We start from the raw sequence: 22,202 nt of genomic DNA, 5'->3' as shown, positions 1-22,202 counted from the left end.
CAATCTCCACTTTGAGCAACAATTCTTCAGTGGTTACCAAAACCGGCTAACTGGCCCGTAGATCCTCTTTCAGAGCCTGCCAGCCATGCCTAAACAAAACTGCATATCTTGATCCCGCACAGTTCCCATAAACATCATTCATGCGCTTGTTAATACTTGCCGGGGCTGTTGTTCTTTTTGTTGCAAGCTTGATCGGTGCTCGATGTTTCATGGTGTATTTGGCTTCAACTTTTGCCGCCAAGCAGCTTGCAAATTTTCGTGAGGCAAAATCAAATTACTCGCATATCACCCACATTCGTTCCAAACTCGCCCACACAATCGGCTTGTTGTCGCGCTGCTACGGTTTCTTTTGCCACAAAACAGTAAATTGCAACTCTATAATTAATTGTTCTTTTCCACGCTGAGCTACTGCTTTCTGATTTGGGGCACTACCACGCAAACTAATGGTAACATTCTTTTCAGGTTACAAAAAAATGCAATGTGTATCACAAAAAACGCCAACTTTAATGCCCCACACAACACCAACATTTGATGAATTGAAGCTCCTACCCGCCACCGCATTGCACGATTCAAAACTCACTTCACGCTACCGCCACGGCATATCCAAAATTGACGCATACCTCAAACATCTTGCCTCATTAACTTCACGAGCCAATATATACAACACGCGTAGCATTGTCCGCTGAGTAGTTCCTCGCACCCGAGCAAATTATGGGCAACAAATGTTAAAATACTGTTTGCCAACCACCCTTGACTCGGAGTGTATCTCCTCATTGTGAAAGCAGATTGCACAAGTCATTCGCTTTATTTTTCTTCGTGTTCTTCCGAATTTTCCTATTGTTTTGTGTTCATTCCTAATATAATGATCATCACTGCTGTTTCTGCCAAGTGTTTGTTAGTGGGGTGCTGGTCTCGTCAAGCCTCCAGAAGGCTTTTTGCCTGCACCCGCAGCGTGGCAATGTACGTTATGTTGAAATTATTTTGATTTGATTTGAGGAAAGCGGCGTAGCTTGCATGTGTAGCCTAGAAAGATGGCGGAGTATTTATGAAACAGTGAAATACCGGGTTCATATTGTGTTCACATTTAAGTTAAGTTTAAAACTTTCTGAATACCTCTCGTAAACACATCAGCAAAGCGAGCGCCGGCATTAAGTTCATCATCAAGCGGTCATCATCATCAAGTATATATTTGCAACCTTTTGCTACAAAATTGCAGCTAGCGCGCCGACACCTAAGTAAGTTTCCAACGTGTTCGATTTAGACATATATAAAAAATAACGAAGGAACAATTTCGCCCCACCGGATCTACATCTGATAAGAGCTCGTAATGCAAGCCGGCACTTTTCCAATTGTCTTCCGTTCCCGCACTGGCCTACGTGAGCACGTCTTGTAACCGCATGGGGCTGCTCCGTTATCTGCTTAGCAACGAGCGCTTCACAAATTAACCTGTAATTCGAGCGTTCTGCGCGCGTAGGAGGGTTGTTTACGCAGCCTATCATGCGCACAGCCTTGCGTCTGGCTTGGAGCGGCGAGCGGGCAGGAAACACGTGAAAGGCGCGCCACTGTGTGACGCTCGCTCTAACCTGTGACCAGCGCTCTCTCCGGACGCGCGTGTTCGGTTTCGCCCCTGTGCGGCATTTAAATTCCTTGCACTGCAACGGCGACGAGAATGGCATTTTCGCAAATGTAAAAACTGATATGGGTATTACCTACGGTGGGCTAGAAACCTCTCAATAAAGGAGGAGCCAACTGTAATAGTTAGAAGGTTAAGTACCTAATATTACTTAATCAGCCTGGCAGCTAGCACATTTTTGATATTGCCTGATGCGCACTACCGCCGATAAGGCTATGCCGAAGAAAGCACTCCTCTAACTCAAAAAGGCTTTTTTTTTCTAGTTGCTACCACTCTTAGGTGAAACGCCCTGTATGATGGCGAACTGGCCACGCTACCTCCTGTCCACATTCTTTGCAAGTTGCAGCAAAAAGCGTCGAAATAATTTGAAGCGGTTGGTTACCATCTCATGATGTGACACTGATATTCACTGTCGCCCGTGTGACCAAGGGACGATAAATTGATTGATTGATTGATTGATTGATTGATTGATTGATTGATTGATTGATTGATTGATTGATTGATTGATTGATTGATTGATTGATTGATTGATTGATTGATTGATTGATTGATTGATTGATTGATTGATTGATTGATTGATTGATTGATTGATTGATTGATTGATTGATTGATTGATTGATCAGGACACCAAGAAGCCTGATATGGTAACGAAAGTTTTCGCGATGAATTTGCAATGGGGCCAGTTGCAATTAAAGGCCTCCGCGGCTTTTTACACCAATAACTGCACAGCCTGCACACCTGGGATTCCGCGTTGGCGTCTGAACACACAACCTTAGCGCTTCCTACCGGTGGCACCGCGAATCATTGAGCCAGGAGTGACGGAGGCCTTAAAACTGGCATCCACTCGGCCGCCATCACAGCGACGTGCACGTAGAAGAGGCAATAAGAGTTGAATAAGAACGAATGAATTAGACGGGGCCATCCTGAGAGCCGAAGCGAATATGACTGTATGCAAGACGCCAGTGACGGGAGCCTTACAGTCCTCATGAGTAGAGCACGCAATGATCAGCAGCATCTTTTCCCATACATCCTTCCCCTACCCCAAGGAATCAGCATGAAGAGTGTCAATAATCACGACTGAGGCACATGGCCTCAAACTCGCGCTGAAGTTCACGGGAGGCAACAAACTACGGCGTAGCAGTGAACAAAGTTGAGTGACTAACATTCAGTTCGGCTTTCTTTGACACAAGTTTTAATAGAATGGCTTTGTTTAGCGGAGAGTTAGCCCAGATGAGGTAGCTGCATGAGGACTCATTGAAAGATCGCCAAATTTCTAGCAGGCTGAAGGCCTTCGAGCAGCCAGCAAACTCACAAGGGCTGAAACTGGACCCTGTCGGCAGATAATGAGAGTAAAATAGGCTGCTTTAAAATTGATCTCTTCTTTAGAGAAACCGGGATGCAAAACAATCGTTTCCATGAAGTGCATGATAAGGATGTCAAAATACGTTACTACAGAAAAAAAGCAGCCATTTTTGGACCGAACCGCATGGCGTAAGCCAGTGTTGCCTGAAAAACAATTTCAACGCCTCATAACACATGGTAAACTAGGTTTTGTTACATGCAAAGTATTCATCATGCTCAAGCCTCCAGTAAGCAGCAAGATTTGAGACCATAGAACGTACTCCTGGCTCCTGCACGCCAGCATAAATTAGATAATGTTGACCATTCATGTTCGCAGGTCAGTCCGCTAACACCGTCTAGAAGGTTCAAGTAGTGGTCCAACCCAACATTTCCTAGAAACTGAAGTCCTGCGTGGTCTCTCGTTCCGTGACTGTATTGGCGTAGGTCAGCGTTATCACGGTTACGTTGTCACACTGGCACTACAACCGTAGTTCCATGCGACCTTATATAATATTTCAAGGCTCTTTTTGTAAACTGGTGCTTTACTAACTTTTCGCTACTCAAAACGTTACAATGGTACGAATATGGCTGCTGAGACAACCGAGCAGGGCGCTTTAAAACATGTCGAACATACAAGGAAGCTAACGGCGTCTGCTCTGATCTCGAATTCCGCCGGGAGCTAGACCCATAAAAGAGAAGTGGTTGAAAGGCCAAGAAATATTATCTCATATAGTTGCATAAAGGTATTTTGAGCTCATCCAGGCACAAGCGAGCATTCCACGTCTCCAGCTTTCGAGGGCACTAAGGCTGATATTCAAAATGTAGCTGTAGGGCTGCTCTTGGGTGGATGCCAATGAGTAACTACTCCCTTATTACTGATCACCGTCCCGGAAACACCTGGTATATTGTGTCTCATGGTATTACAACATCGTTCCCGCAGTTTCTGCTATCGCCGAGTGAAGTCGGCGCGTCTAGACCCCAAATTGACACTTACACACCATTTTGCACCCTCGACCACGAGCCATTGACAAAACATTGCCTGCAAAACGGACAGTTCGTTACAGTAGAATGATAGCACCAGCCAAGTTATGCCTGGCCACGTTCAGTCCAATTTGAGCCTATCAAATTTTTTTTTCGGTTCAGTATTATAAGCATCTAGGAAACAATACCGTGTCCACTTGTCGCTTTCATTGCCATTTAGCGCCGACCATATTGGCTGCTCTCTCACTGTTGTGCGGCTTCACAGAAACATAGCCGGGCGCTCCTCTCTTGCGATCTGGCCTCATAACTGTTTCGTGCTTCACGCGTGTACAGCAGTTCAAGTGTGGATTTTAGCTAAAAACTTCATTTGAGCTTAAAAACACACACCTCGATTCGCAAGTAAAATCAGAGATTCAGTAAACGTACGCTAATAACATAAATGGTATATATAACGGCATAAAAGGGAATGCTCGTCCCTACCATTCAATAGCAATATCAAAAACCAGCAATATTAACTACAGCAAGACAGTTTCTCCGGAGTGTAAGAAAATAATTCTTCATGTCGCACTAAGGCAAAATATTCCAAAACTTGAAAAGTAGTTCAGCAGCAAGACATTCCCGCACAATATGGTCATGAAACAGCTAACCACGCTTCTCAGCAGGTAAAGGGAAAGTTGAAAGTAGTGCTCACCTTAGGAACGAAGACCCTTTCGTGTAATCCTCTGAAAGACGTTCACACGTTTGGAACGACGGAACACAGTAACCACTGGCCCAACCGGCCATTTTCTTTGACATCTAGGCGCACATATCACTTCCACAGAAAGTTGGATCGCATATTCAGCCACCGATCGAAGCATAACACAAGCTGTGCGATGATTCCGATGAGGAGTAAAGCCACTCATGCGTATAAGATCTTCCCATTGGCAGGCCACGGGTAATCCTTGCTTCCTGCTCTTCGGTTTTCCGACGTCATTGTGGTGATACACTGCCACGATAAACGACCACGAAGAATTGAACCTCGTATCGCTCGGTAAAAAAAAAAAAAGCTCAACATGTGGGGTGTGATGACTGCAGCTCCGCTGAGACGTAAAGCAGATGCAAATGGCGGCATTCCCAGCAGCACAAAACCGCTTATTGCAGCTGGCGAGCTTCACTTGTAGTTGTAAGCCCAACTGCATCGGCACACAGCAGCACAACCAACGCACTGAACCCTCAACATCACAAATCACACTGGTGAGGACTAAAACACATGGATGTAACACTTGCGCACAACCGGCCACGGTTAAGATTTCCTTGCCGTTTCCCGGTGTTTCGCCCTGATGCTGTTCAAGAATGCAGTACTCTACGCGCACAAAAGAGAATAAACCGCACATCTGACGGGGAATAAAGCCGAAACACACACAGTTTTATGTCTCCAGCTCAGGTACGACGCAAAGGCATTTTTATTTCTTCGAGATGGTGTCTAGTCACCGGTCTTTTATGGGTCTCCCTTTTGTCACTCATTGTACCTTCCTTAAAGTCCTCTTGAAAGGCCCTCTGAAAGTCCGCGGTCATTGCGAGGACCTTCTTTTTTTTTTTTTTAATTGGTGAGTGGAAACAACTCACGAGATCGGGCCAGAGATATTTCAATCAGATCAGTTCTTTTCTGACGGCGTGATTGGTGGTAGTTCCCGAGACACGATGATGGCTCAGAAAACTTATATCTGCTGAACGACGACGGGTCACGGGTGGCGCATGCTGAAAATGATGCTCCGTAAACGGCTACAGTCACTGGTATGGCTTGCATGATACGTTCGCAAAGGCAGTCAACTGGGGCCATCATCGAAGGTTAATTCAGGTCATCCTCCTTTTCGGACGCAGCTCGAAATCTTTTCCGTGAGCCTTTTTCCCTTTTCTAACTCCTTTTCTTTTAACTGGCTTAGCGTCCTGTCGGCCCATGGCCCTTCGTTCTTATGCCGTTGAGACATAGGAGAGCCCTGTGCGCGGTCCGTGGTTCCTGTCAGAGCTTTCCGCTGGCAACTCCTGCGTCTTCTGGTGACGTCTACGACGAACCCCCCGCTTAAAGGAGACGTTGGGAAGAAGGCTGCGCGGCAAGCGACGATGGTGGGGCTTGCAGTGAAGTGTCTTGTCTGCAGCCAGCCGAGGCACCAGATTTCCCCCAGACTGGAATTTTGGTGCGTTTATAACTGCATAGATGGGAATAGACAAAAGCAATAATTAATATTTACGATTTATAACAATTACTTCCCACGTTTTTCATTATCGTACATTATAATGCAAGACGATACACCAACACTTGTTTATCGCTGTTTTATAGAGTAATCAAAGAAGGCTTTCTTATTGCTGTACTTTATACAATGCAGCATATAAACACATATTTAACTTTATTTTCAAGGCTCAATTCAGTGTACAGGATTCAGGATAGCTCGAGTAAACTGACACTTTTGCATTTCCCCACTTTTTTTCGTCGAAAGTGTTGAGGGGAGGGGGGGGGGGGGGGGGGGGGGGTTCGTAGCACCCATATCAAATCCTCCCCTGCCTATTCCTGTGGCCACATAACACAGGACTGAATCGCCTTCCATTCTTAATCTTCGATGCTTGGACTGGCTAACTACATCTATGACCGTTTTGTTTCTTTCTTTGGAACAGGACTCGTACGTCTTGGAACTCAGTTCTGTGGGACGAATTTCATTAGTTTTGGTCTCTTCCTTAGCTGACAAGATGGTGGTACGCAACACTTATAAGCTAGGGTGACAAATTCCCTGATAACCGGAGGGTCTTCCAAACGACCTAGCTGCCTGGACTTTCTTGGGCCCCAAAATAATGTTGTTGTTTTTTTATCCCTAGTATAGCAGAGGATCTCGGGATGAATTCAGATGAACTGTTTTAATTGAGTCACCGAACAGCTCAAGAAACCAGTCCAGAGTATCGACTGTATTCAATTAAAAAGCTTTGTTTTACGTCTGCTACTGGTTTATTGATCGTTTGGGCCGCCTAAGATGTAATAGGGCTGCGGCTACTATATGTGGCCACCATTTGGACCCGCCATCTTTACATGTAGAGCGGTTTTGGGATAGAGAAAATGGAGAAAAAAGAACCTGCTACTCCCTAGCCGTCAAAACACTGGTTTGAGTTAGCTGGTCAATAGACGTAGCTGGAGAAATGCGAATGCGTGTGAGCAAACAAGAATGGCACCATATCGTAGCACACAATTGCCGCCCGTCCTGTCTACTCTGTGTTTTCTTTCTTGTTTGCTCGCGCCTTTTAATATTTCATCATCAAGCCGTCATGGCGCTCTGCTGTGAAACCCATTGCACTGCGCAGTGAACTCAAATAAATGCTGAGATGAAGCAATGTTTCCGGGCTGCTTTTCTCAATAGAGGCAATGCTATTTCAGCTAACAGGTATAAGTATGTCTGCACGCTCATTCTGAACAAGCAACCCTGAGTTAACGTCGATGACCCAAAATAAGTTCTAAAGTGTCATGACACGTCATTCGATGCCTTGCTAATTTGCGAAACATATCCGAGGCCTGGCGACTGCATCTCTACTGGAGTGATGCGAGCTTAATTTATGGCTTTCTTCTTCCCAGAATAATCCCCAGAATGCTGTTTACTGTGCTCCCGCGCACGTCGGATGTCTTTTTGTGTCGTTCAACACTAAGGAGTTTTGCCTTTTGACACGTGAGGCTTGGCCAGTGAAGATTTTCTTTTGCAGCACGAAAAATTTTTGAATCTGCACTCTATTCTCATGCGTTTTCTTTAGCCTCTTCCATTTTAAACATTTTGTGAGCCTGGTACATAACAGCCATTTTTTTTTTATTTTACGATACGGGCATCTCTCACGGATTTGCTGTCAACTTTATCAATTTTGCTTGTTTTAACCTTTTTTCATTTGTATTATAATTCCACATTGTAGGGGTTTGCCACGCAGAAGAAAGCACAAAGTGAACAAGGAAAGGGGAGGTCTCAGGGAGTTTTCCAATGTTTCAGCGAAAGGATTTGTCTTCGTCTGGGCAAAGCGCTCATCACTGTCGGGGATTAAATAGGGCCTTCACCCTGAGGAGGAAGTTCCGGTCAGGTCTCAACTCCCCACGTGTAGATGCACAGCCTCCCAAGCCCATGTTCGCTACCTTTCCATACTCCCAAGTCCCCGGATTCCCTTCTGTTGAGCTGGTGTATTTTTTTTCAGAGTTTTGCAGGTCAGCCTGTTAATCTTCTGCTTCTGCGTGGTAGTACATATATAATACCTTACGCATCTTTGCAAGGAATAAAAAAGAAAAAAAGCACCCAAATGTTAGGTGAAAATGAAAAAAACACAAAAGGCTCATTTTTCCGACTGCAAGGAAATAGAGATATTAGATTAGGTCCTGGTTCCTCAGCAGATGATTCGTTCATTGATCATACCAAGGACGACGGCCGCCGCTAGCCATATTGTTAAGAGCAATCCCCGTAAACTAGTTTGGTTTGGTTTGGTTTATAGGGTTTAACGTCCCAAAGCGACTCATGCTATGAAGGATGTCGTCGTGAAGGGCCCCGGAAATTTCGACCGCCTTGGGCTCTTTAACGTGCACTGACATCGCTCCGTACGTGGGCCTCTAGAATTTCGCCTCCATCGAAATTCAGCCGCCGCGGCCGGGATCATCCCTGTAAACTGCGTACAAAGTTGGCACAAAGAACAACTGGCGAAAGCGGCCAGCGCATACAAAAGTTTGCATGCAAGAGTGTGCCCATAAAAGGATACAAGCTCCGCTGTTTACCGATCGCTCTTTTGTCCTCAGTGTTCAAGTACTTCACTCATTTTCCCGCCCCAGCCACGAGTACCGTGCGTGTGCTTCACAAGCGCGTGATAAACCGCGTGAGCTCCAACTTCTTTTGTGGCCTCAAGGGATGTTTTCTCCCAAAGATAGCTGACGACAAAGCGACGAGCCCACTGCCCTTGCCGCTTTTTTTGCTAACTGAACAGGAGCCCAACTTTTTTTTCCAAAGTATGCGGCATCAGCTAGTGCTTGTTACCAGTTCAGTAAGCGACTGCAGACAATTGTCATTAAGATTCAAAGGTTACCCAAAAGCATCACCAGGTTCTCAGCTCCAAGCTGAGCCATGGCTCGTCTCTTCTATGAGTGCGGCGAAAGGGGGCGTCGGTGAAATACGCTGACGGAAAGCGGAAGCCGATAATCATCCACGCAGCGAAAAAACACCTTCTGACGTGCATAGTGAAAAACACGTAGCAGAGCAAGATTACAAAGGCCGGAAGCATGATATCGTCACGTTTTAGTGACGGCAGTCCAGCGTTCAGAAAGACAGCAACAAGACTTGCAAACCGAAGCTCCTTATTTGGGCTGACTTGCGCCCGCAAAAGAACTAAACAGCACGGCAGCGGCGTAGAAAGAGAAGTTTATTTTTTTCTAATGTCAACAAAAATACAAAGCAAAACTACTGAACTCAATGCTCTGATCAGTCAAGCACATGCGCAGTGACGCAGCACTGAGCACGTCAATAAGGCAGTAAGAAAGCCGACATTCGACCGCCGCGCAGGACGATGAAATATGTCGACCATTTGCGCAAGAACTCAGCCTCACTCATTGACAGTGCGTCCACGCATGCGTGCTCAAAGAGGCGCGTGCGGAGGCGCTGCAACATTGGAAACATTGCTCTTTGCGGACGCCCATTTAAGGAAGCCGCTCCACGCTGCCGCCACAAAACGAACATGCCGACACACAAGAGCATATTTGTGAACAGTTCGCGTGAACTAGTGCGCGCTTCGAGGCGGGTTAAAAACATCCGTGACACTAGTACCCATAAGGTGCGCGCAACTACACAGTCGAACATAGCGTGCCGCAACGTTTCTAAAAGACCGCATTGCGGGCATCGGGCGGAGGGCGCCACGCCCCGTGCACGCCGCAAGGCGGTCTCTTGTGGGCAGGACCCGCCAGCGGCGTAAGCAACAAACTTGCCCGTCAGTCGTCGAACTACGAATGCCCGCCGCTCGCGGCTTCGCTCAATTTAAAGCCGGCAAGGAAACTTCGAGATAACCTACAAAATCAAGTACAGTAATCTGGAAAAACGTAGATGCAGTTCTTCAGTGGCTGTTATCAATCGAGATTTGTCCTGTCGCTTCTTGCGCCGCGAACAAAAATGATGACGCCCCGTTCCTGCGGTCTTGAGCGCGAACGAACTAACACTACAATGATACGTGGCAAAATACACTTTTGGTGCACAAACACGAGCCCAGTTTTCTGATAGAATACACTCCCTCGGGAGCGTCCAGTCATACATATTCCTATTTAATGAAATCATGTTGCATGTACTGAGAGAAACAGCCCGAAAACATTGCATCATCTCGTCATCCCTATGGCTTCACTGCAAAGCACCATGCAGCGACGTGGAGGGGGGTGGGGGGAGGTCTTTTCTCGGGCAAAGCTATTGTCTAGTTAGAGATTGTGGGACGAAATTTCGGCCACATATAACGACGCAGTGCAAATATGGTCTTTAATACTGCGAACATGCGAACATTATTATTTCATTTAAAGCGGCAAAAACAAGGAGTAAACCAAAAGCGGGCACAAAGCAATGCTTCCCAATGCACAGCAGCTGATTTTTTTTTGGTGTGGGTGCTTGAGGACATCATCGTCCAAAATAAAACCAAATCGCAGCATCCTGAGGCTCGCCGCTACTGCTATAGCACTAAAGAAACTCATCTCGGAGGCCAGTAAAGTGACTACACAAAAGTCGTTTGTAAGAGGGCCTTGCTGTCAGAGAGTTTGCCTTGATCGCTCAGAAAAGTTGCGTACAACGCGACCTGCATCAAAATTAACCAGTTCGTAGCAGAGTGACTAATTAATTCAAAGCTTAAGGTCGACTTCTTGGACTAATTCATGGCCTAGTAAGGCGGAAAGTCGAGTGGCGGCTTTGAATTAGAACGCGTAATCAGTGGTCCACCTGTGACCCATGCTTAGTTGGCGCGGTAAGGAAAGAGTAAAGTGTTTGGTGAACTATTAATAATCCTATCTAATTTAACTAAATTGAATTATGCAAAAAATCGCCTTTGGATCATAGCCTTTTTAACAAGTCTTTCTCGACTTCTGTAAGTGGTGTGCTACATGGTAAATGTGCGTTGATTTCTCCAAAGCTGTTCTCATGTAATTTGCTCGGGTGCACATCGAATTCCTCAATCACATATTCGTTCAAAGAGTTCAAAAGAGTTCTGGAATACAGATGCCTTGGGCTTACGTTTACGCAGTATAGTCCTTGGTCTAAGCCATAGCCTCCTATATTTTGTAGCGAAAGCTACACTAGGCTAGCAGAAGCGAATTTCTTGGAGCCGGGCAAAGGCCCACTACTGCGCATGCGCCGTTACCAAGGCAACCAGTACCATAGCAACCATGGCGCCGCAGCCGCTGCCCCGCCCTGCGCATGCGAAGAGTCGCGCCGCGCAGCTGGGATATAAACCGGAAGCGATGCGCTCGCTCCTCACACGCGCACCATGAAGGAAGGAGAGCGGCCGTGCTCGCCACGGCTACAGAGGCTAGAAGGTTTTCCTAGTGTCGCGACCGGGCCGGCGCAGCTGAAATAACTTGCTATGCTCAAGGCAGATGGCGCTGCCGCCCGCTGGCGTGCGGGCGGGCGCAAGAAGCCCCTATGGGTAGTGGTCGCTGGTTCAGTCGGTTGATCGTGTGTGGGTTGCTATCACTGCTTTGACAAGGCGTTAAAGTGTTAAAAGACGATGCAAACACTGGCATAGGTTCTCTTCTCATTTAGATTCGACACGGACTAGCTGTAACACCGACAGTGTGCCGCGGCAGGAGCAAATGCAAGCGTCAAGTCGGGCGTCACCTACTGCGCCGTAAAGAAGCGTAAAAACGCATTTTGTACATGATACCGAAATGAGAAAAGGAAGCGGCACAAATTGCAGGGTGGAACGTCTTTATTACACAAGGTTCCATGACAACAATGTACTAATGCCTTTTTTTGTGCGAAGTGCCCTGTGCGAGGCTACTGACAGCGGCTCATTTTCAGCAACTTTTTCTTTTCTCGCTGCGCGCCGCGCTCTTTGTTTACCGACTTTACAAGGAAATGCATCCTAGTCAAGGCGTAAAACTTGACCACTTCTGTCGTAATTCGACGTCCATGCTCCGCGCAGCCCACACCTTGAAGCTCACGTCCCTGAAGAAAATGCAGAAATGTGACCATGCTATCTGCGTGTAGCTCACTGCGGCTGAAAAACACCGTAAATGCGTCCTCAAGCTTAGCTATGAGCTGTTCAATTGGCTTTGATGGATAAACTAAGCCTCCATGGTCAAAATTTCGAGTAAGTGAGGCATTGTTGTTTGACTCGGCTTGCAAAGGCGAAGTGCTGAAACAAGTTGCACATTCGGGGCAAGGAAATCTTTTAAGGATTTTTCTTACAACATACCCAGCTACATAAAAAATTAGTCTGCTGTCACTTTTTTTGTCTACACAGCCCTGATGATCGCTCAGTGCTCCTCGAGCAGCTCTGCAGCAGGGGTGGTATTCTCCCGGTGTGTAAGCACATGTGTGTAAGCACTCCCTCCCTGGCGTTGGCAGAAAAAGAGATTGTTTATCTGCGCTACCGTATGCCTTGCAGGAGAGGGGAGGGCGTAGTTAGACCTGATGCGGATGACGAGGCACCTGCGTGTGCTCAGTGATACATATTTGTCGTACAAGTGTCCAGTAAAGATAGTTGAAGTCTAGCGGGTATCCTGTGTGTGTGTGTCTTGGTGTTGTGTCTGTTTCTTACCGCTAAAAATATGATTCCTTCAAGCCGTTACCAACTAGCCCAACTTAATGTTTTAACAAAGGTGGGAGACAGGCGCCGTAGTGGAGAGCTTTGGAATACTGTCGACCACCTGGTGATCTTTAACGTGACGTTACTGGGCTAAAGAGGCAAATCCAACCTCGTGAAACACAGGAAATCTGCTTTTACAGGCTTTTCGGCGCAGTAACGTTCTTTCCACCGTGAGCCATCAGCAACTCGCCCAACTTACTGCTTTACTACAATACAATCCTTAACCAGCACTGACATCGCACAGCACACGGGCGTCTGTTGCGCTTCGCCTCCATCGAAACACGGCTGCCGCGGACGGGTTCGAAACCGGATACTCCGGCTCGGTAGCCGATAGTCCTAAGTACTGAGCCCTCGCGGCGGATACGCGGTAAGAAACAAGTAGCCCAGGACGGCGTGACTAACTGGCCACGCGCGACCGTATCAATCCGCCTCCCTTGGCTTCCCCATCAGCCAATTGCTGAGCGCTAGCTTATCTGTAGGGGAGAGTGCGTCGTGAAGCACGGTCCCTCGCTTTCCGTTCGCTCAGGGGACGTCAGCCGGAAGACCCCGGACCGCAGGAGGAGGCTCAGCGCATCCGACGTGGACCGCTTAAATGAAGGTCGTTTATTGGCGGACATTTTTTTTTTTTTTCCGGGGCACCGGCACCGTATTGACCGGGCGTGTAACGTCGCCTGTGTCGTCGAGCTTCGAACTGCAGCATTTGCGGTAAGGAGCTTGTGGACAACTGTAGAGTGCTTCAAGAGGAATATAAGCTAGGAGAACATAGAAGACGGCTCTCAAGCGCAATGTCAATGACTTTATTAAGGGAGCATGCAAAAAACTTAAGTGTGCAGGACAAGCTTGCGAATTCAGTTTCGCATGTTTTAGAGTGCAAATGTGTGTCACAGCTTAAAGAAGCGAAGGTTCTAGGCAGAAGTGCAAGTAGAAAATCCAGAGTTTTGCTGGAGGCCTTTCGCATAAATAAAAAACAAGACCGTGTGTAAGCGATGCTTCGATACGTTATGCTCTGCGGAGCGGGCATTTCTAGAGAGGCGTTTAGGAAAGCACCGAACACCTTTTTATTCGTCCTGTATTGTTTTTATTCCATTTATCCTTTTCACTGAGCAATCCTGTTCATTACTGGTGTTTTTTTTTTTCATTCCTTTTTGCTTGGTGTGCCCCAAAACTCAAGATTAGCGAGTGACTCATCAAAACTTTTGATATTAAAAAAATGTTGACGCCTCCTGGTTGTGCGCGTGTGATGTGACAAGCCTTTAAATATGTACCCTGGAGCGAAAAATAAAACCAGTTGTTAGCAGCTCTCTTCTGTGTTGTGGCGTCGTCCTCTCGCCTTGAGTTCGTCTTTTTTTTTTTGCGCTTACCTACCTCAAAGAATTAAGTCTACTCCAGTGCGGCGTTAGTGCTCAGCTCAAGGCTGTCGGTTTTACACCCAGCAGTAGACACCGCGTTTTCAGAGTAACCTGGAGCATATATGACCGTCTACTGCAGTCTTTGCAAAAAGAAATTACACAACATCAAGAAATATGCAGACTTCCACCGCAGTTTCCCACGTAAGCGTTTAGACGTAGAAACGTGAAGGGAGCGTGACCTGACCAAAATTTGTTTAGAGATTTTTTTCGAAATTAAAATGTCGACTCATATAGCCACAATCATGGGAACTTATAATGATGAAAGGAGGATCTATAATTTTAATTTAGCGTTCAAAAGCGCCTGAATCAAGCTGAAGAAAGTTCTGCGGTGAAACTTTTTTGTTTATTTATTCAAATGCCTCACGGGCTCCGACTGGAGCATTATGTGAAGGGGGTTACATAACTGGAGTGGGAAAAAGAAACAAGTAGAACATTGTTATGTTAACGTCGTTATACAAAATAACAAGCAACCAACCAGAAAATAGAACTAAATTGAAAAACTAAATTGAAAAACATACTACAGAACACACTTCAGAACAAAATGCTACTTATTTTTCTTTGAAAATAACATGATCTGAGATGTGAACAATGTTGTCAGGAAGACTATTCCAATAAATGATTGCACGGGGCAGGGCTGATGAGTCGAATGCAGTGGTCCTTCCCGAAAGGCGTTTGAGACTGAGGTGATTATGCAATCGGTGAGATGTGAGACCTATCATTCGGTGAGACCTATTATTGCTGCATATCTCACTACGTGACCTCATCTCGATAAAATAAGTTGTATGTGCTGTTAAATATATAGTGGCTTTTTTTTTTTTCAAGTGTTACTCCTGTGTTATTTAGGTTACGATCTGTTCAGTGTGCCTCTGGATGTACAGAAACGTACAGACGTAAAGGGAGGCGCTCCCTTTGCATTCCGAATTGAAATAAATTGAGCTCTTTTTGATAGATGGCGCATAGTGCATTTCGTTGCACCCCTCCGTCGCAATCCACCTTTTTCACAAGCCATCTCTGCGCATGCGCGCCTCTTCTGCAGCTTCACTTGCTGAAAATGAAACCGCCGACAGTTAATGTTAATGACAGGCCCACACGACAGATGGCGGCAGCTGTCAAGCAAGCACACACCTGTTTTAGTGAGTGCAGCTGACTCCTTGTGGAACCATATCGCACCTGCGTCTCCCATGAACGTTTGCTCTCAACCAATAGCAGACGAATTATCGCCACTCCCCAGACGGCGCAAATCTTGTGAGATAGGCGGTCTGTAGCACGGTTCACTAAAACTGTTGTCGATGCGACTAATGTCAGTTTGTCGTAGTAGCCTTGAGTTAAAAAAAACGTAAATTAATGCTGTGCGTTATACTAAAATTGTCAAATTACGTCTGGCCGGCTCAGGCTATATTAGTTTCTGCTTCCTCATTTTTGCCGGCGTGTAATCGCCATCGCGCTCACCGATCATTGTACATAAGGGTACATAAATACAAGCGAATATCCACTGATCGCAATTTTTTTAAAAGCACTCTGTGGTATTTCCAAAAAAAACGTTTCCGAATCGGGTACATGGTGACAGGTCACGAAGGTATGGGTCCTTAAAATCAAGTTTTCAGTACCTTAAAGAAAATCAACTCTTTATTTTGCACCATGTCACGTTTCCTTTGCGTTTGTGATTGGTTTTCAACTACGGTTATTAACGCCCATTAACACAGAGGAGGGCAGCTGCACCTTTCAAGTCATCATGAAACCTAAATGAACCTTCCTCTTTAGCTCAGTGTTTCTAGTTCAGTTCCAGGAATTCTGCCACATCTAAACACTGTCTTTCATGTTAGTACGTGACAAATACGTACAAGGAGTCCGTACAAGTACGTACAAGGAGTCCGTACAAGTACGTACAAGGAGTCCGAATTGATGCATAGCTAATGCCAAATCTGTTATTTATTTTGTTTGTTTGTATGCTCGTTTTTTCTTCGAAAGTGCTCTGAAGTTTGTGTACCACTGCAATGCCTCTGTGGGGTGCGTCGGCCTTGTCAAGCCTTTCACTGGCTTTTTGTCGACGCACCCAACATCGACATGATGTTGAATAAACATGATTCTGATTCTGATTCTGAAATGTCATTGGTCACTTAATATTTAAATACTACTGATGTACAGCCAATGTCAGCCAATGTTTAAGTTTCAGGTATCCACGGCAGGCCCAACTAGATTGCGACAACTACGCAATACGCCGAGAGATTTAATAATGACCTGAACATTATGAGATAGAAAGAGAGCAGCATAGAATAAAAAGAAAACGTGCGTAAGTAGACAATATTGTGCAGAGAATTAATAACAAGAAGTGGATTTTTGCTGCTTACGGCGTGCACAGAGCAAACATCTGCCACGTCTCGTATGTATACAGCGTCAGCGCCGCATCTAGTCAGGTCGCGCCATCTCTTCGCAGTCTTCTCACCTAACAAGGCTCCGCAGCTGGCGTCACCTACTGTGGAGAAATCAAACCTCAATCCCAAGTTCCTTTTCTCTCCACAACTGGGCTGGTGCGTGTAGTCTCTCCTAGACTCTCTTAAAGCCCCTTGCGAGGGACTTTGGTCTCTCCCACGACAACCAAACAACGTCTCACAGCGACAGAGTATATTCCAAGGGACACGTACGTCTGCAAGGGGACACGTACTCAAGGTAAGAAAGAAAACAGGTCAAGCGGTGACGCGAGAAAATTCACAAAGCGGCGTGGTTAGCGTGGCACGCCAGTGTGACTAAATATATATGGGATCATGTGTCCAGCCGTGGTCTTATACGGACTTCGAGGATGTACTGAAGTTGATCGGTATGGATGAATTATCGCATCATAAGAGGCGCTGCCATAAGAACATTTATAAGCTGGAAAAATACTAAAGAATGAAGTGCAGCCTTTGTCAAAAGTTTCGAGCCCAAGGGGATCGCTTTTAAGCCGTTTAGTGCGGCTCCTGTAGCATCCGTGGAAGTCCTAACTTTCGGAGTGCTGAGTACCAGAATTCTTCTTACCTGTAAGAGGTATAGAACGTTGGGAATGCATATCGAGCCACACACGGCGTGGCTCAGAAGCAAAACCCGTGGCCTCTAAACTTTTTAGAAAGAGTGTTCAAGTATCGCCTCCATCTGCCGTCTTCCCAAGCAAACTGCGCACATATAATTACCGATCTTAAAGTAAATCTCTGAGTGTAGGCTGCACAGCTATTCACTTCCAAACTGTGCTCGCAGATTTGACGTTACAGGTGCTAATGGAGTGAAGCGATAATTTTGTTGCGAAAGCAACACTTCGCGAGTAGCCGAGCCATTTCGCGGAGCTGACGAAAGGCCATACTGCGCATGCGCGAGCAGTGACGTCACACGGCGCGCAGCTGGCGCGCCGCCGCCGTCGCTGCGCGGGTGACTCAGAGGCGCCGCCGCCGCGCTCGTCAGTTGCGCATGCGCAGTAGCGGCGCATAGCTAGCGTGCTGGGGCCGCCGCTGCTGCCGTGCGCTCTCCATCGCCTCTCTCTCTCTCCTCGTTGCTTTCGCAATGCTCCAGGTTTAACCAGAGCTGATCCACTGCCAATTTTTAAAACCAATTTTATCAGTAAGACCTGCGCCGTTTGCTGCAGTACAAGCATGAGTACATCCAGTAGAGCAATACGTAGAATCGATTTTTGCTGGCAACAAAACTTAAATACCGTTGTCCTCAGTGTCACTTAAGTTTGAAGCAGCGAACTGATCGTTCCTTTCTCGCTTCTTACCTGAACACCGGCGTGTCGCAGCTTTCGGCTGGTCAAGTCGGGGATTCTAGGCCGGCGGGGCTTCTGATGCAGCCACTACACCTTCTGTTCGCGTTGCATCTGCAACGGCCATACATTCCCAGGTCTCTCCGGGGGTGCTCCATCGAAGTAGGATCGTCCAATCCGCTCGTGCGCAGGGTACCAGACTCCTCTCTATGCCGCAACTGCCGAGCAGTTAACAATCACTCACTGCCGACACAGTCGAAGGAAATAAAAAACTTTATTAACTTTATTATGCGCATAAACCAAGAGAGAGGGGGGGGGGGGGGGTCTCAAGTTTTTTAATGTCCCGTGCTCTCACGTCTTGCTTCCGCCTTTCATATTTTCTTCGGAGATACGTCTCACTGGTTTTATTTGGGAGTAAAATCACTTTCCTGATCATGAACTGACCTAGACTAGCCCGAATCCCGCAAGATGATTTTCAGAGTTTGTAGCACGATAGAGCGCTAAGAATGGATGGCCTTCTACCTTTTTCTGAGAAAAAGAACGCACGACCACGAGCCTTTCACGACAACACGCGCAGCTTCAAGCCCATCTCTCAATTCACAGCGGCACACACCAGAGACTGTAGAAGAAGAAGCAGCAAAAACACGCATCGAAAATGGTGGCCGCGTCTGACTCGATAATTCTTTAGGACGGATCACTTTGAATCTTTACAATCTGACTTCGCGCTTCCATGGCTATTAAAGCGCTTCTTTCTGTGCTTTTGCGCAGATAGACAAGTAGAGATGCGCAGTCGTTCGGAAGCTCGCCTAACGCCTGTTCACCACCTCCGACGTGCCCTGATTGGTCCGTAACTTATCTCGTCAGTGTCGGCGCCCAGTAGCTAAAAGCCCTGTATGTGTGTCTAGATCGTACAGAGGCGGAAGCAAGCAAGAGATTAATTGGGCTATTGCTGTAGAGGCCAACTAGCGAGATTATATCAAAAGCTGCAACTTCGATGTGGTGTACGCTGTGATTTTGTACCTATAGGAATCTTCAAATTAACTGTAGTGTTTGTGGGAAGCAGCTGAGAGCAGCATCACACTTCGATCCTGCCCTTCGGTACATTGTCTACCCGCGCGGAAAACAGTCAATGTAGAAAGGATGCTTCCCGCCTTCTTTTAAAGTTCCTCTGGGACTCGGATATGGACTCGAGGTAATTACAGTTGGAGTTGACTATTGACTGTTGCAGGTGATTGTATTTAGACCTACGTAGATCGGTCAGATCTGGGGTATGTGCCTGATCTGTGGACCTTAGCATTTAAGTGCCGCTACGGTGGAGCAATTGCCGGCACAATCCGCAAGGCTAACCCCGCCTGCAGCTTGCAACAACCTCAACCTCGAGCCTGCCCAACTAATTACCCGTTTCAGACAAGCATTTTCTCATTCCCTAATATGACATTTCAGTGCATTTATTTTGCTACAGTGAGCAGTAGACTTTAGAATTACTGGAAAGCAGTGAAGTTCCATTCTGGAAATCTCTTCTTTATCAGTACAATTGACAAGTAAAATTTAGTCACAAAGGGATTTCTTACTTAGTTTCAGGAAGTTTAAATGTTTGAAATCGTATCAGTTTTCTAATCTGGCGAAGTTTTGAAGCTGCGGCAGGGACAAAGAGCCTGAGATAGGAATTTTTGGATGTAATTAAGAAGCCCTTCCCTTACGGCATGGGACATCACTACCGGAAAATAGAGGCAGGTTTAACCCAGCAATGCTTAAGCTGTGAAAAATGAGAGTTAAAAGTTCTGAACTTTCTGATTTTCGACGCTACTGGGTTCTGGAATGCAGAAATGTATAAAAATATATAGCACGTCTACGAGGACAATGTTACTACTGCGCGATTAAAATTTCTGCATTAGGCGAACTCCTGAAGGTTTTGAAAGCATAAATATGTGTACCTATGCTCAAGAACATACAATACATTCACTTTCAGAATTCATATTCATACCTTGTCTCACGTAGCGGTACATATGCTGAAATTTTAGGTTGCTTAGCTGGCAGGATATTCGTTGAGAGATCTAACAGCATGCCCTCTGCATGTCTTCCGCTTGAGACATTTACATTACTTTCAGAAATGCTTAGGAAACGCGGTTTGCAGGACACAGTTAGGATCTCATGTTCTCTTTCGAACAGCAACAAAAGCTATCGATGTTGTTACCGTCTGCACCTTACGGGATAAGCGGGGCAATGCGGTGCTAAAAGAAAGGCATGTTTCAAGCGCAACATATACAGTGAGGCCTCTTACCTGCTTGACTTGTTGCGCCTTTCTTTCTCTACCGTATACGGATTTGCAGTACGCAGATTTACGTAACGCGCTGGTTCCCAACTCTCCTTCCTTCTCCTCACCAAACATATCACAAATGAACTAGCATCTGCACTGCAGCTTCAATCATGAAGCTAAATGCCCTGAAAGCCTGCTATTCAAAGCTTTATGTTATTCTGCTGCTGTCCAGCCCCTTGCTTCGACTTCTAGCGAAACATGAAACAATGAACATCGTATGACGAAATGAAAAACTTGTAGTTTGCTTTTTTATGAACACAATTCGTCTACTTCTAGCGGCCGATATTATCTACGTCTCGATAACTGCGCAAAAGTCGAATCGCGTACAGCGTCAAACTGTAGCAAGATATACGCAACAATAAAGATCCAACTTGACTCAATTGGGCATCGAATGACCTGACAGAAGTGGGATCCCCTGGGCAAACTAATAGAATTATATGGTATTGTTTCTTGGTTCTCACTTCTACAACTACACTACGAGTGGTACTCACATAAGCTAAAGGCCTGCCCAGGACGGCTGCTCTTTCAGTCCTACAGCCTCCTAAGTGCGCGCAGGAGTTTGAAACTGCCCACGAAGTATCCAGACGAGCTCACGTACCACTGAAGACCGCGCTGCCGGCAACCGACCGTGTGGAGATAAGCGTTTAAGAGGCGCAGCATTTATCTGCACCGCACTCTGTCCCGCTTATCTCACACTCCTCCCCAGCTGGCGCATAGTATGCACTTTAGTGGATTCTTATCAGAGGCAATATCCGCCGCTGCAGAGGCCTTATCCACGCTCTATAGGCTATTTCTGTTCCCTAGAGGGCACATCCATCGCTAGCTTCCAAAGCAAGCTTTGCAAGCATGGGTTCCTACCTCACGAAGGTCTTTTATTGCTAGGCGCACTGTTCAAAAAAATTCAGGGGGAACTTTGACTGTCCACAGTGCATAGAGGCGAAAGCGTTTTCCGCACCACTTTGACTGCCTCTGTGGCACTGGTAACGTCTCGCTGTATGACGTCACACATAATTAATGACCAATTACTAAGTAATGACGAATCTAATTAATGACTAATTACATATTAATGACTAAAGAGTAACTGCCATTAATGATGCTTAATCTTCGCCTTTAGGAGTGGAACGCGACAGCGTGTTGTAGCGCTGCCAGGGAGTCCACGCAACGCCACCACCCGTTCGGCGCGATGCGTTGCCCTTTGCACGCAACGCTTTTTGAGGAAAGGAGATGGCGCTGTAATTCTCTGTCATCTCGGTGGACACCTGAACCGCACCGTACAGGAAGGGAGGAAGTGGTAGTGAAAGAAGGAAGAGAAACAGGGGTCGTAATGAAGAAAATGAAAATTGTATTTGAGGAAAGGAAATTGCGCAGTAACTGTCTCGCATATCTCGGTGGACACCCGTCAAAAGCAGGACGCATTTTGTTCATGGCAACGATGAGCCATTAAAGTCTTTCGCCTTAAAATAAAAATTTGCTAAAGCATGGCGACTAAATATACTCTTATTTTGTCCCCGGACTCAAAAAGTGTAGCGCTTTTGTTTCGGGGGGCATGGTTTTGAAAACTGGAATTGCTGAGAAGCTGATAAGCGAGAAGCGAAAATGCCCAGGATGCTTGCTACTTTGTGCGGGCACTCGATATGCGGACATTTCGTCTCAGTGCGCAAATATGGGGGAAAAAAAGGTGTTCATATAAAGGATGAAAGCAACACATTTAATGTTTTTATAAAGGATGAAAGCAACATATTTAATGTTTTTAAGAAGCTATCTAAATTTTGCTTTATTCATTTAATTAGGAAGCGTCCGCAGACTATGAACCAGAGTTCATTTTAAGCTTGTTAGTGAACTTGTTACTCTAGCAGAAAATAGGCGTGACCGTCTCCATAACGGATTGGTTCTTTCGCAATAAAACACGACGAGCGTTCCTATTATTTTCTTGCCTATCAGGTCTCGCAGCTGAAACATCGCCTAAACTGCGGAACGGTGGCCTTT

General features: G+C 46.2%; 2 protein-coding genes across 2 annotated transcripts in view; one reads left to right on the top strand and one right to left on the bottom strand.

Annotated features, from left to right (window-relative positions):
• The window catches only part of LOC149335011 (uncharacterized), a 41,899-nt gene extending 21,035 nt beyond the window's left edge, over positions 1 to 20,864 (bottom strand). Inside the window, exons 1-3 of the mRNA XM_089551703.1 lie at positions 20,181 to 20,864; positions 17,915 to 18,117; positions 4,647 to 6,141 (exon numbers count right to left, since the gene is read on the bottom strand). The gene's annotated coding sequence lies outside the window, so the exon portion shown is untranslated. The remainder of the gene's footprint in view (positions 1 to 4,646; positions 6,142 to 17,914; positions 18,118 to 20,180) is intronic.
• The window catches only part of LOC149335007 (barrier-to-autointegration factor-like), a 49,305-nt gene continuing 43,792 nt past the window's right edge, over positions 16,690 to 22,202 (top strand). The window contains exon 1 of the mRNA XM_089551712.1: positions 16,690 to 16,839. The gene's annotated coding sequence lies outside the window, so the exon portion shown is untranslated. The remainder of the gene's footprint in view (positions 16,840 to 22,202) is intronic.

Source organism: Amblyomma mixtum, chromosome 7 (genome assembly GCF_055824585.1).
Source record: "Amblyomma mixtum isolate Tamu chromosome 7, ASM5582458v1, whole genome shotgun sequence".
Taxonomy (NCBI): domain Eukaryota; kingdom Metazoa; phylum Arthropoda; class Arachnida; order Ixodida; family Ixodidae; genus Amblyomma; species Amblyomma mixtum.
Note: the sequence above shows the minus strand (reverse complement) of the source record. Positions and strands in the feature narration are given on the sequence as shown.